Raw genomic sequence first — 10,445 nt, forward strand, 5'->3', positions numbered from 1 at the left:
TGATCTGCCGCCTTGGCCTCCCATAGTGCAGGGATTATAGGTGTGAGCCACCATGCCCGGCCTCAATTATTTTTAAATCAAGAGTTGATATAAGAGTAGCTAGGCATGATGGATGGCACGCTCCTGTAACCCCAGCTACTCAGGAAGCTGAGGCAGGAGAATCACTTGAACCTGGGAGGCAGGGGTTGCAGTGAGCCAAGATCACCACTGCACTCGAGCCTGGCTGACAAAGTGAGATTCCGTCTCAAAAAAAAAAAAGAGTTGATATAACAAATAGCGATATAGACCGGATGCAGTGGCTCCTGCCTGTAATCACAGCACTTTGGAAGGCTAAGGCAGCCAGACCATATATGTCCAAAAGGTCAAGACCAGACTGGGCAATATAATGAGACTCCATCTCTATAAAAAGTCAAAAAAAAATTAGCCAAGCATGTTGGCATAGTCTGTAGTCCCAGTTACTCAGGAGGATGAGGTGGGAGAATCACCTGAGCCCAAGAGGTTGAGGCTGCAGTGAGCTGTGATCATGCTACTGCACTCCAGCCTGGGTGACCGAGTGAGACCCTGTCTCAAAAAAAAAAATTAAAACACATGTGATTTTTTTTTCAAAGAAAGGAAGAAAGAAAGATATCTGTGGTAGGCAGAATAATGGTCTCTCAAAGATGTCCACATCCTAATCCCTGGAACCTGTGAATTTGTTACGTTACATGGCAAAAGGGGAATTAAGGTTGCAGATGGAATTAAGATTGTTAATCAGCTGACCTTAAAATAGAGAGACTCTCTGGATTATATTTTTAGGCCCAATGTAATTCCCAGGGTCCTTAAAAGTGGAAAAGGATGGGGCAGAAAAGAGGAGACAAGGCGATGTGAGCATGGAAAGAAGACAGAATGACGCAGCAGTGCTAGCTTTGAAGATGGAGAAGGGGCCACCAGCCAAGGAATGTGGGCGGCCTGCAGAAGCTGGTAGCTCTCCCCTAGAGCCATGAGAAGGAATACAGCCTTCAAAGTGCCAACACCATACTTAGCCCAGTATGACCCATTTCAAACTTCCAACATCCAGAACTGTAAAAGAGTGAATTTGTGCGGTTTTTCTCTGCTATTACTGTGGTAATTTATTACAACTGCAGTAGAGAGCTAGTGCAAAAACCTTCAGGTGGGGTAAAACAGCACAGGCTTGATTGACTCACGGGTTCACTTCAATAATACAGAAAATTGCCCAAGGCAAACATTGAGTTGTGTGCCCTGCTGGGAATAAGGTAGGGAGGCATCGAGATGAAAGTTGTGCCTGGTGCCCACCATGGTAGGTAAGGGATGTGCAGAAAGAGGAGAGAGAGAGAGAAAGGGACTTTGAGTTCTACTTTGGCCAAAAATACTGCAGTGAGGGTCTGTTTCATCCTTTTTCTCCCATCTCAGAGCCATGGAGACTACTGCTAGTCTCACCCACATCCTGGATTCTGTTTCAGTACCTTTTCTGCAGTGATAAATGTGCAGAGGCTTAGCGGAACCTCAGCCAAAGCTATAAACTTCAACCGGCCACAAGAGTGTGCATGTGAGGTGACTGCATTTTTTTTCCTGCCAAACCAGAATTAGCCGGTATAGGAATGAACGAGCATGAAGATTTGAAATTGCTCCGATTGGAAGGAAGCCCAGGTTAGGTTTGGGCACCTCCAAACGCACCCTTTTTAAAGCCACCTGGACTAAGGCGTCGAGCTTTCAGCTCCACCAAACGCTCACCTGGCCTGGCGACGAGCAGCGGAGAAGCCCGGGAGCCCCGCACGGAGCGCACGGAGCCGGGCGGAGAGCTGAGCCGCAGGCACCCGCATCTCCAGGATGATAGGCGACATTGCAACAAATCTGTCCACCCAGCAGCTCAGGGGGTTTCGAGCAGACCAGCAAGTTGGAGGATCCGGGCGTGGAGGCGAGTGAGGCCGCAGCCCAGCGGGCCTCGGGCGGTGAGTTTCTGAGACCGCGCGCGCCTCAGGCCCGGGGGATGGAGCTGCACGGGGGGCATCGGAGCTGGGGCTTCGGTTGGCCGCTGCACCCCGGGGACCCTCGGGAAGTGGCGGCCCCAGGCCAGGGCAGGCTCGGGGAGGGCGAGGCTGTGCCGGGGTTGGTGGTAGTGCCAAGGCCGCCGCGGGGTCTCGGGAGCTGCGGGCGGGCGGGCGGGGTAACCGGCGGTTCAGGGCCGCCCGCCAGGCGGAGCGTGGGGACGCGCGCTAGCTGCTCTTGGTCGCCGGGGCCCCTCGCGCGTCATCCAAGGCACCTCCGTCCGGCTGGAGAGGCGCGCTCTGCCCGCGTTCAGCTTCGCTGGCCCGCTGTGCTCCAGGCCCGTTTGGGACTCAAACTGGATAGTGATGAGGCGCAGAGCCAGGGGCCGGGGGCTGCGCCTGGGGACATCTAGGGTGCGGATGCGTCTCCGCGCGGGCTGTGGTGCTGCAGCCGGCCTGGCTTCCCAGCGGGGCTGCAGGCTTTCGAACGCGCGGAGGGATGCGGGATTCCCGAGGCGGGAATGGGGGCTTGGGGTGCCCAAGGAGGGGGAGCAGCAAGCGCGGGAGGGGACGGGCGCTCGGAGGGTGGGGCGAGGAGGCCAGACCCCGCGGGCAAGATCCGGCGCCCAGGCTGGGCCCCCTTAGCGCGTCCGATCCAGGCTTCTCTAGAGAAGCTGAAACCGGGCGAGGGACCGGGGACGGCCATTTCGGGGCTAAACGCTGCCAAGGCCATGATGACGTTTTACGAGCTCAACTCTGCTTTCCAATTAAGCCGTTTTCTTCCTGCGGAAAAGTTGATTCGGGCTTATTAACAAGCACGGCTGAGGGCAGGTTCTGAGGATTAGAGAGATTCTCTTTTGCCTTGTTTGGCTTCTTTGTTTGCGTGTACGTGCATGTGCGTGTCTGTGTGTGCGCGCGTGAGAGAGAGAGAGAGAGAGAGAGGAGAGGGGAGAGAAGAGAGGGGAGAGAGGGAGAGAGGGAGTGAGGGAGTGTTGGGGGTGGGAGGAGATAAAACAGGCTTGGGGTCCCGCGGGCCTGGGTTCCAATTTGGGTTTCACCGCCCGCTAGTTTAACCTCTCCAAGCTTCATTGCTCCCATTCGATGGTTCAGTTTCTTCATCTGTAAAATGGGGACATTAATGCCAGTTGGACGGGATCGCGTTGGAGAAGCCACCAAGCACAGTCCCTGACCCAGAGCAAAGCATGTCTATGTTGAATCCCCCTCATTCGGCGTGAACCCCACTGGGTTCTGTTTTTCTCCTGTGCGGTCTCTGCACCGGCTCAGCTAGCTCCCAGCCTTAGCCGCCGCAGCCTCTTCAGCCTGCTGGCCGCAAGCACGCCCTCTAAGGGCCCCAAATACCCTGAGCACTACCAGGTGGAGAGCGCCGACGAGCCTGCGGAGCCCACTTAAGGTGAACCCGCACTCACCTGCATGGGTTGCAGAGCTGCTACCACCGCGCTCTGCCCACCTCTGGGGGAGACTGTAATTTTAATTTTAGCTTGGTGCTTCCCGCTTTCCTTCTTATGGGTAATGAGCTCACCACATGCAATGTAATGGCAATAGCCAAATTAAAAATGAATGACTTGGCCGTGCGCCGTGGCTGACGCCTGTAATCCCAGCACTTTGGGAGGCCGAGGCTGGTGGATCATCTAAGGTCAGGAATTCCAGACCAGCCTGGCTAACATGGCGAAACCCTGTCTCTACTAAAAATACAAAAATTAGCCGGCTGCGGTGGCACGCACCTGTAGTCCCAGCTACACGGGAGGTGAGGCAGGAGAATCGCTTGAACCCGGGAGACAGGGGGTGCAATGAGCCGAGATCTCGCCACTGCACTCCAGCCTGGGCGACAAAGGGATACTCTGTAAAAGAAAAAAAAAAAAAAAAAAAAAAAAAAAAAAAAAAAAAAAAAAAAAAAAAAAAAAAAGCCACACACTTTAAAACTTTCTACACAGCTATAGAAAATTTAATTTTGTTCTAATATCTGATATACCCTAGAAGGATCTGTTATTTTCATTCTGCCTATTATCACATAAATATGTAGCTGACCCAGTTTTATAGCCTACATATGTTACCTCCATTTACAACATTTTTTTCATCATCTATGAATTCATTTGGGGAGAATGGAAGGTTGACTGTTGTCCCCGTAATCTTCCCATTTGCTTGCTTCACCTTCTTCAGAAGGAGGCCCTAATGTCTTTTTGCCAAGCTTCCAATAGCAAGCTTGCTTAGACTGGGTTACCTTTTGCTTTTTTTTTTTTTTTCTTGAGGCAGAGTCTCGTTCTGTAGCCCAGGCTGGAGTGCAGTGGCATGATGTCAGCTCACTGCACCCTCCATCTTCCAGGTTCAAGCGATTCTCCTGCCTCAGCCTCCCGAGTAGCTTGGACTATAGATGCGCACCACACATCAGCTAATTTTTGTCTTTTTAGTAGAGAAGGGGTTTCACCATGTTGGCGAGGCTTGTGTTGTACTCCTTACCTCAAGTGATCCACCCACCTCAGCCTCCCAAATTGCTGGGATTGCAGGCATGAGCCACTGCACTAGGCCACATTCTACATATTAATCCTTAGCAGAAGCCCCACATTCACTGCCGCAGTGTACCACATGCATATGGTCATTTTACATGTATGTCAGGATGTAGAAAAGGTAAGGGAGTGCGACGGCCCTGTGGTGGACAAAGACTTGGAGCCTGGGAGTACAGATATGCCCTCTGCATTCTCCGTCTCTCCAGGTGTGGAGTGGGATCATAATACTAAAATGATCATTTTTACATCTTATATAAATGCATATATAATTATACATGTGTATAGTTATATGAGTGCTAAAAGCCACCTTGGAGTTGGAGGGATAAACGTTTGTTTTTCTGTTGTCTTTTGTTTTCCTTAGCTAGTTGGACTAGAAGTTAACCATGAATAATTAAAACCGTAATTACTTTTGGAGAGATTTAAGTGTGAAATGCAAATGACTCCACGACTCAGCAGATCAACAGGGGCCTCCTGAGGATCCAGAATAACTTTTTGGGCCAGGCACACTGGCTCACACCTGTAATCCCAACACTTTGAGAGGCCAAGGCAGTTGGATCACTTGAGGTTAGGAGTTCGAGACCAGACTGATCACATGGTGAAACCCCACCTCTACAAAAATACAAAAATTATCTGGGCATGGTGGTGCACACCTGTAGTCCCAGCTACTTGGGAGGTTGAGGCAGGAGAATCACTTAAACCTAGAAGGTAGAGGTTGCAATGAGCCAAGATCATGCCACTGCACTCCAGCCTGGGCAGCAGAGTGAGACTATGTCTCAAAAAAAAAAAAAAAAGAACTTTTTGCCCCACTCCTGCCTGCCACCAGTGCTCTGCATTTGATACTATATTCTCCATGTACCCTTGTGCCTCCCGAATAAAACTTGTCCATTGAATGCCATTCAGTGTTACTTATTTATGAACAAACTAGAAATATCAAGAGCAGTTTGATGGCAACCTACATCTCTTAACCCAGAAATAATTCAGTAAGAATATAAAGTTCTTTGCATTGCTATAGAAAAGTGCTTAATATTTCAACCCCTGGCTGAAATACTATAACTTTTCATTTTTTATTACTTCAGAGCCTTCCTTGGTTATAAATGAACTTCAGGAAAATGCCAAGTGTTGTCGTTTTATCATATTAAACATAGCTGAGCATTGTCCCATGGATAGCAAAATGACATTTTGATGGGCCATTCACACCTTGTGTCCAGCTGCCTGGTTCTCCTCTCTCTGGCTTCTCAGGATTCTGCACACAACAGAGCCAGGGGGAAGACAACCACCAACCATCCCTCCTGAACCCTCTCTGGGCTCATGCACTGGCCCTTTGACAGCGCAGCTCTGCCCTGTGCTGTGAGCTTTGGAGAGCAAGGGCTGCCCCATCCCTTTCTAGCCCCAAGCAGGCTCAGACAGTGGGAGGGTGACAGATACACACATCCACAGACACACACACATGAGCCTGAAACCCAAGACACACTGGAAGACTTCCCAATAGAGGTCATCTTGTTTTGTTTTCTCTTTTACAAGTCAGCCTCTTACACTGAAGATAAGAGGTTGATTCAGGCAACATTTAAAAGATAGACTTTTATTTTCTTATAATACAGGTAATATGTATCTATTGAGGAACTTTTTTTTTTTTTTTTGAGACAGGGTCTCACTTTGTCTCCCAGGCTGGAGTGCAGTGGCATGATCACAGCTCACTGCAGCCTCAGCCTCCCAGGCTCAAACAATTCTCCCGCCTCTGCCTCCCAGATAGCTGGGACCACAGGCATGCACCACTACATGTGCCTAGATAATTGTTTTTTATTTGCGGAGACAAGATCTCACTGTTGCCCAGGCTGGTCTTGAACTTCTGAGCTCAAGTAATCCTCCTGCCTTGGCCTCCCAGATTGCTGGGATTACAGGAGTGAGCCAATGCACCTGGCATATTGAGGAAATTTCTCACCACTAAGATAAGTAGAAAGAAGAGGCAAATTCCTGGTAAGACCATCATCCAAAGAATAATGTCCATCAGCATTTTTCTTTGTTTTGCTCCAGTCTTTCTTCCCGTGGGTGCATGTCTTGATAGAAACAACAAAGATTATTACATATGTCAAAAATAAAGTTGTCTAGGGCTCTTTGAAAACATAGAGAGTCATACTAAAGTGTGAACTTTATTTTTGATGGCAGACTTATGTTGTCTAGCTATGCTGCAATCAATTGATTTAACAAGTATTCTGATGTTGGATAGTAAATGTGTTTTCAGGGTCTCACTATTATACATTAGCTGGATCTTGAAGGATGAGCAGAAGAGGGTGAGGAGGCTAGAAGAATGAGGAGGGGAAGGAGAGAAAATCACACACAATAGCTGAGAGAAGGTGCTGAAGGGACTGCATCTTGATAACTCAAATGGATGGAGAAATTGGCTTTTTTTTTTCCTGAAACCGAGTTTTGCTCTTTCACCCAGGCTGGAGTGTAGTGATGTGATCTCACCTTACTATTGCCACCTCTGCGTCCCCACCGGGCTTCAAGTGATTCTCCTGCCTCCGCCTCTCGAGTAGCTGGGACTTTAGGCACCCGCCACCATGCCCGACTAATTCTTGTACTTTTAGTAAAGATGGGGTTTCGCCGTGTTGGCCAGGCTGGTCTCAAACTCCTGACCTCAGGTGATCCACCTGCCTCGGCCTCCCAAAGTGCTAGGATTACAGGCCTGAACCAGGCACGGCCTGGAAATTGGCTTCCGAGACTAACACTTTACCACTCCCAGCAATCTGGATAATGGGAGGTGGCGAGACGTGTGGATGAGGAAGGACCCAGGGCCAGGAACAGCACTGCCCATAGGTGGTGTAGTGGCTCAGGATGGGAAAGCTGTTGAGGAGATGGAATAATTTAAAAGATAAAAATTATAATGAGAACAAGGTGCAACAGAAAGAAGACGAGCCCCAGACAGATCCACTAAATTGCTCCTCCACTGATACCCGTGGTTCCCTTGCACTCATTCCCCTGCACTTTTTCCCCCAAGAAACCCATCCAGTAAACCCTTAGCTAGAACCCAGTGCTCTAGTCTAGAGGGCAGCAAACTTTTCCTCTAAAGGGTCAAAGTATTTTAGTGTTTTGAGGAAAACATAGCCTTTAAAAAGGTAAAGTAATCTCTACAAAAAATTTTAAAATTAGCCAGGTGTGGTGGCGCGTGCCTGTAGTACCTGCTACTTGGGAAGCTAAGGCAGAAGGATCACTTGAGCCTACTAGCTCAAAGCTGCAGTGAGCTAGGATTATGCCACTGCACTCCAACCTGGGTGACAGAGCAAGACCCTGTCTTTAGAAAAAAAAAAAAAAAAAAGGGTAAAAACCAACAAAAAATTCTTAGCTCAGGTATGGATAGAAACAGGCTATAGGCAGTGTGCAATTCGCCACCATCTGTTCCTTTCTCCTTCCCGTCCATGTCAGAACACTCCTGAGAAACGCCCCACAATTCCAGACTTCTTAGTGCCTTTGACACCCAGAATGAATTGTTTTTTTACATCACCCCCCACCATGGCAACAGAATGATTTTCAGTAATAATCATGCAATGGTCAGTAATACTCATTATATTCTTATTCTTCCCTGTTAAAATAATTAAAAGAAGAATAGATTTTAATTTTGAAGATACTGGGTTGGATGCAGTGGTTCATACCTGTAATCCCAGCACTTTGGGAGGCCAAAGCAGGCGGATTACTTGAGGTCAGGAGTTCAAGACCAGCCTGGCCCTCATGGCGAAACCCAGTCTCCACTAAAAATATATAAATTAACCAGATGTGATGGCACATGCCTGTAGTCCCAGTTACTCAGGAGGCTGAAGCATGAGAATTACTCCTACCTGGGAGGCAGAGGTTGCAGCGAGTCAAGATTACAGCCACTGCCCTCCAGCCTGGGTAATAGAGCAATACTCAGTCTCAAAAAAAAAAAAAGAAAGAAAGAAAAAGATATTGTTCAAATTGAATAAAACATTTCAAGTATTAATTTAAAATGTCACTTTCCAAACCAAAGTTTTGCACCTCAAAGACTTCACTGTTTCACTATTTATTTATTTTTTTTTATTTTTTTTTGAGACGGAGTTTCGCTCTTGTTGCCCAGGCTGGAGTGCAATGGCTCAATCTCGGCTCACCGCAACCTCCACATCCTGGGTTCAGGCAATTCTCCTGCCTCAGCCTCCTGAGTAGCTGGGATTACAGGCACGCGCCACCATGCCCAGCTAATGTTTTGTAATTTTAGCAGAGACGGGGGTTCCACCATGTTGACCAGGATGGTCTCGATCTCTTGACCTTGTGATCCACCCGCCTCGGCCTCCCAAAGTGCTGGGATTACAGGCGTGAGCCACCGCGCCCGGCCGCCTGTTTCACTATTTTAAATTGTAAACTAGAATCTGTGTAAACAAGCGAGTACACAGAGTGACAGAAGTGAAGTGACTCAAGTCCTGGTTCTTTGTCTGGATAATAATTGTGCTGGCGCAGTTCACCTAGAGTGTTCTGAGAAAAACAGCAACACGTAGCGCCACAGGGGGTGTGGGGATGGATTTTGCCAAGCTGAGCTCCAACAGATCTGAACTCTTAGGCGCCTCCTCTCCAGACTAATGTGTGTAGCTGGGGCCACACGTGCCACGGTCAACTGTAAAACCAGGCATTCTTGAAATAACTTCCATGTAGAATACAATGTTTACAAAAAGATGAGACATTAAAACAGGCCAATTTGAAACATACATATACATAATTAAAGCTCAACATAATTGCTATAACTTAGATCAGCTGATCATTTTTTCAGTGTAATTGTCTAGAATTGCTGGCATGTAGTGATGATTTAGAAAGCAGACCAACTTTTAGTTGTTTATTGTTTTTGAGTCCCCCAGCTTATTGTAAGCTCTGGGGCCAAGTGCTCCCTGGCTCTGTCCTGGGTGCTCCATGGCCCATAGCTAGACAGTGGAGCCCTGCAGGGCTCAACTTGACCTTTGGAACTGCCCAGCAATCATTTCCACTTGTCGTAGGCAACAGTCTCTTCCATTATCCTGAGCATTAAGGCTCCTACACAACCTCCGCCCTCCTCATTCTCAGCCAGTGACCTAAATTCCTGCTTCAGCAAAGAAATTAAACCATCAGAGCCGAGCACCCCAGCACTTTCGGTGGCCAAGGCAGGTGGATCATGAGGTCAGGAGTTCAAGACCAGCCTGACCAATATGGTGAAACCCCGTCTCTACTAAAAATACAAAAATTAGCTAGGCATGGTGACAAGTGCCTGTAGTCCCAGCTACTTGGGAGGCTGAGGCAGGAGAATCGCTTGAACCCGGGAGGCAGAGGGTGCAGTGAGCTGAGATGGCACCATTGCACTCCAGCCTGGGAAACAGAGTGAGACTGTGTCTCAAAAAAAAAGAAAGAAATTAAACCATCAGATGTGACTTACCATTCCCACTGCTTACCATCATAGGTCCATCTACCCCCTCCTTCCCCCAGACTCAGAGAGTGGGTCTCTCTCCATAATCAAGACCAATCTGTTTCACCATCTCCAGGATTAGACATCATCATCATCATATCTCTCTCTCTCTCCACCCCCAACTCCTGCTCCTTATCCCCAGTCTTTATACACACACTTAATTCTCATCACCCCCCCCCCAAAAAAAATGAAAAATGAAACAGGTCAGTCACAGTGGCTCACACCTGTAATACCAGCATTTTGGGAGGCTGAGGCAGGAGGATCACTTGAAGCCAGGAGTTCAAGACCAGCCTGGGCAACATAGTGAGACCCTGTCTCTACAAAAAAAATAAATAAATATATAGGAAAATTAGCCAAGCATGATGGCATGTACCTATAGTCCCAGTATTCAGGAGGCGGAAGTGGGAGATCTTTTGAGCCCAGGAGTTCAAGGCTGCAGTGAGCTATGATCACACCACTGTACTCTAGCCTGGGTGACAGATGGAGATTCTGTCTCAAAAAAAA

At 48.3% G+C, this 10,445-nt stretch overlaps 1 protein-coding gene across 1 annotated transcript in view; it reads left to right on the plus strand.

Annotated features, from left to right (window-relative positions):
- The first annotated feature begins 1,865 nt into the window (after positions 1 to 1,865).
- Positions 1,866 to 10,445, plus strand: part of SLC16A14 (solute carrier family 16 member 14) — a 35,526-nt gene continuing 26,946 nt past the window's right edge. The window contains exon 1 of the mRNA XM_017529078.2: positions 1,866 to 1,949. The gene's annotated coding sequence lies outside the window, so the exon portion shown is untranslated. The remainder of the gene's footprint in view (positions 1,950 to 10,445) is intronic.

This window comes from Cebus imitator, unplaced genomic scaffold, assembly GCF_001604975.1.
Source record: "Cebus imitator isolate Cc_AM_T3 unplaced genomic scaffold, Cebus_imitator-1.0 Scaffold57, whole genome shotgun sequence".
Lineage (NCBI taxonomy): Eukaryota > Metazoa > Chordata > Mammalia > Primates > Cebidae > Cebus > Cebus imitator.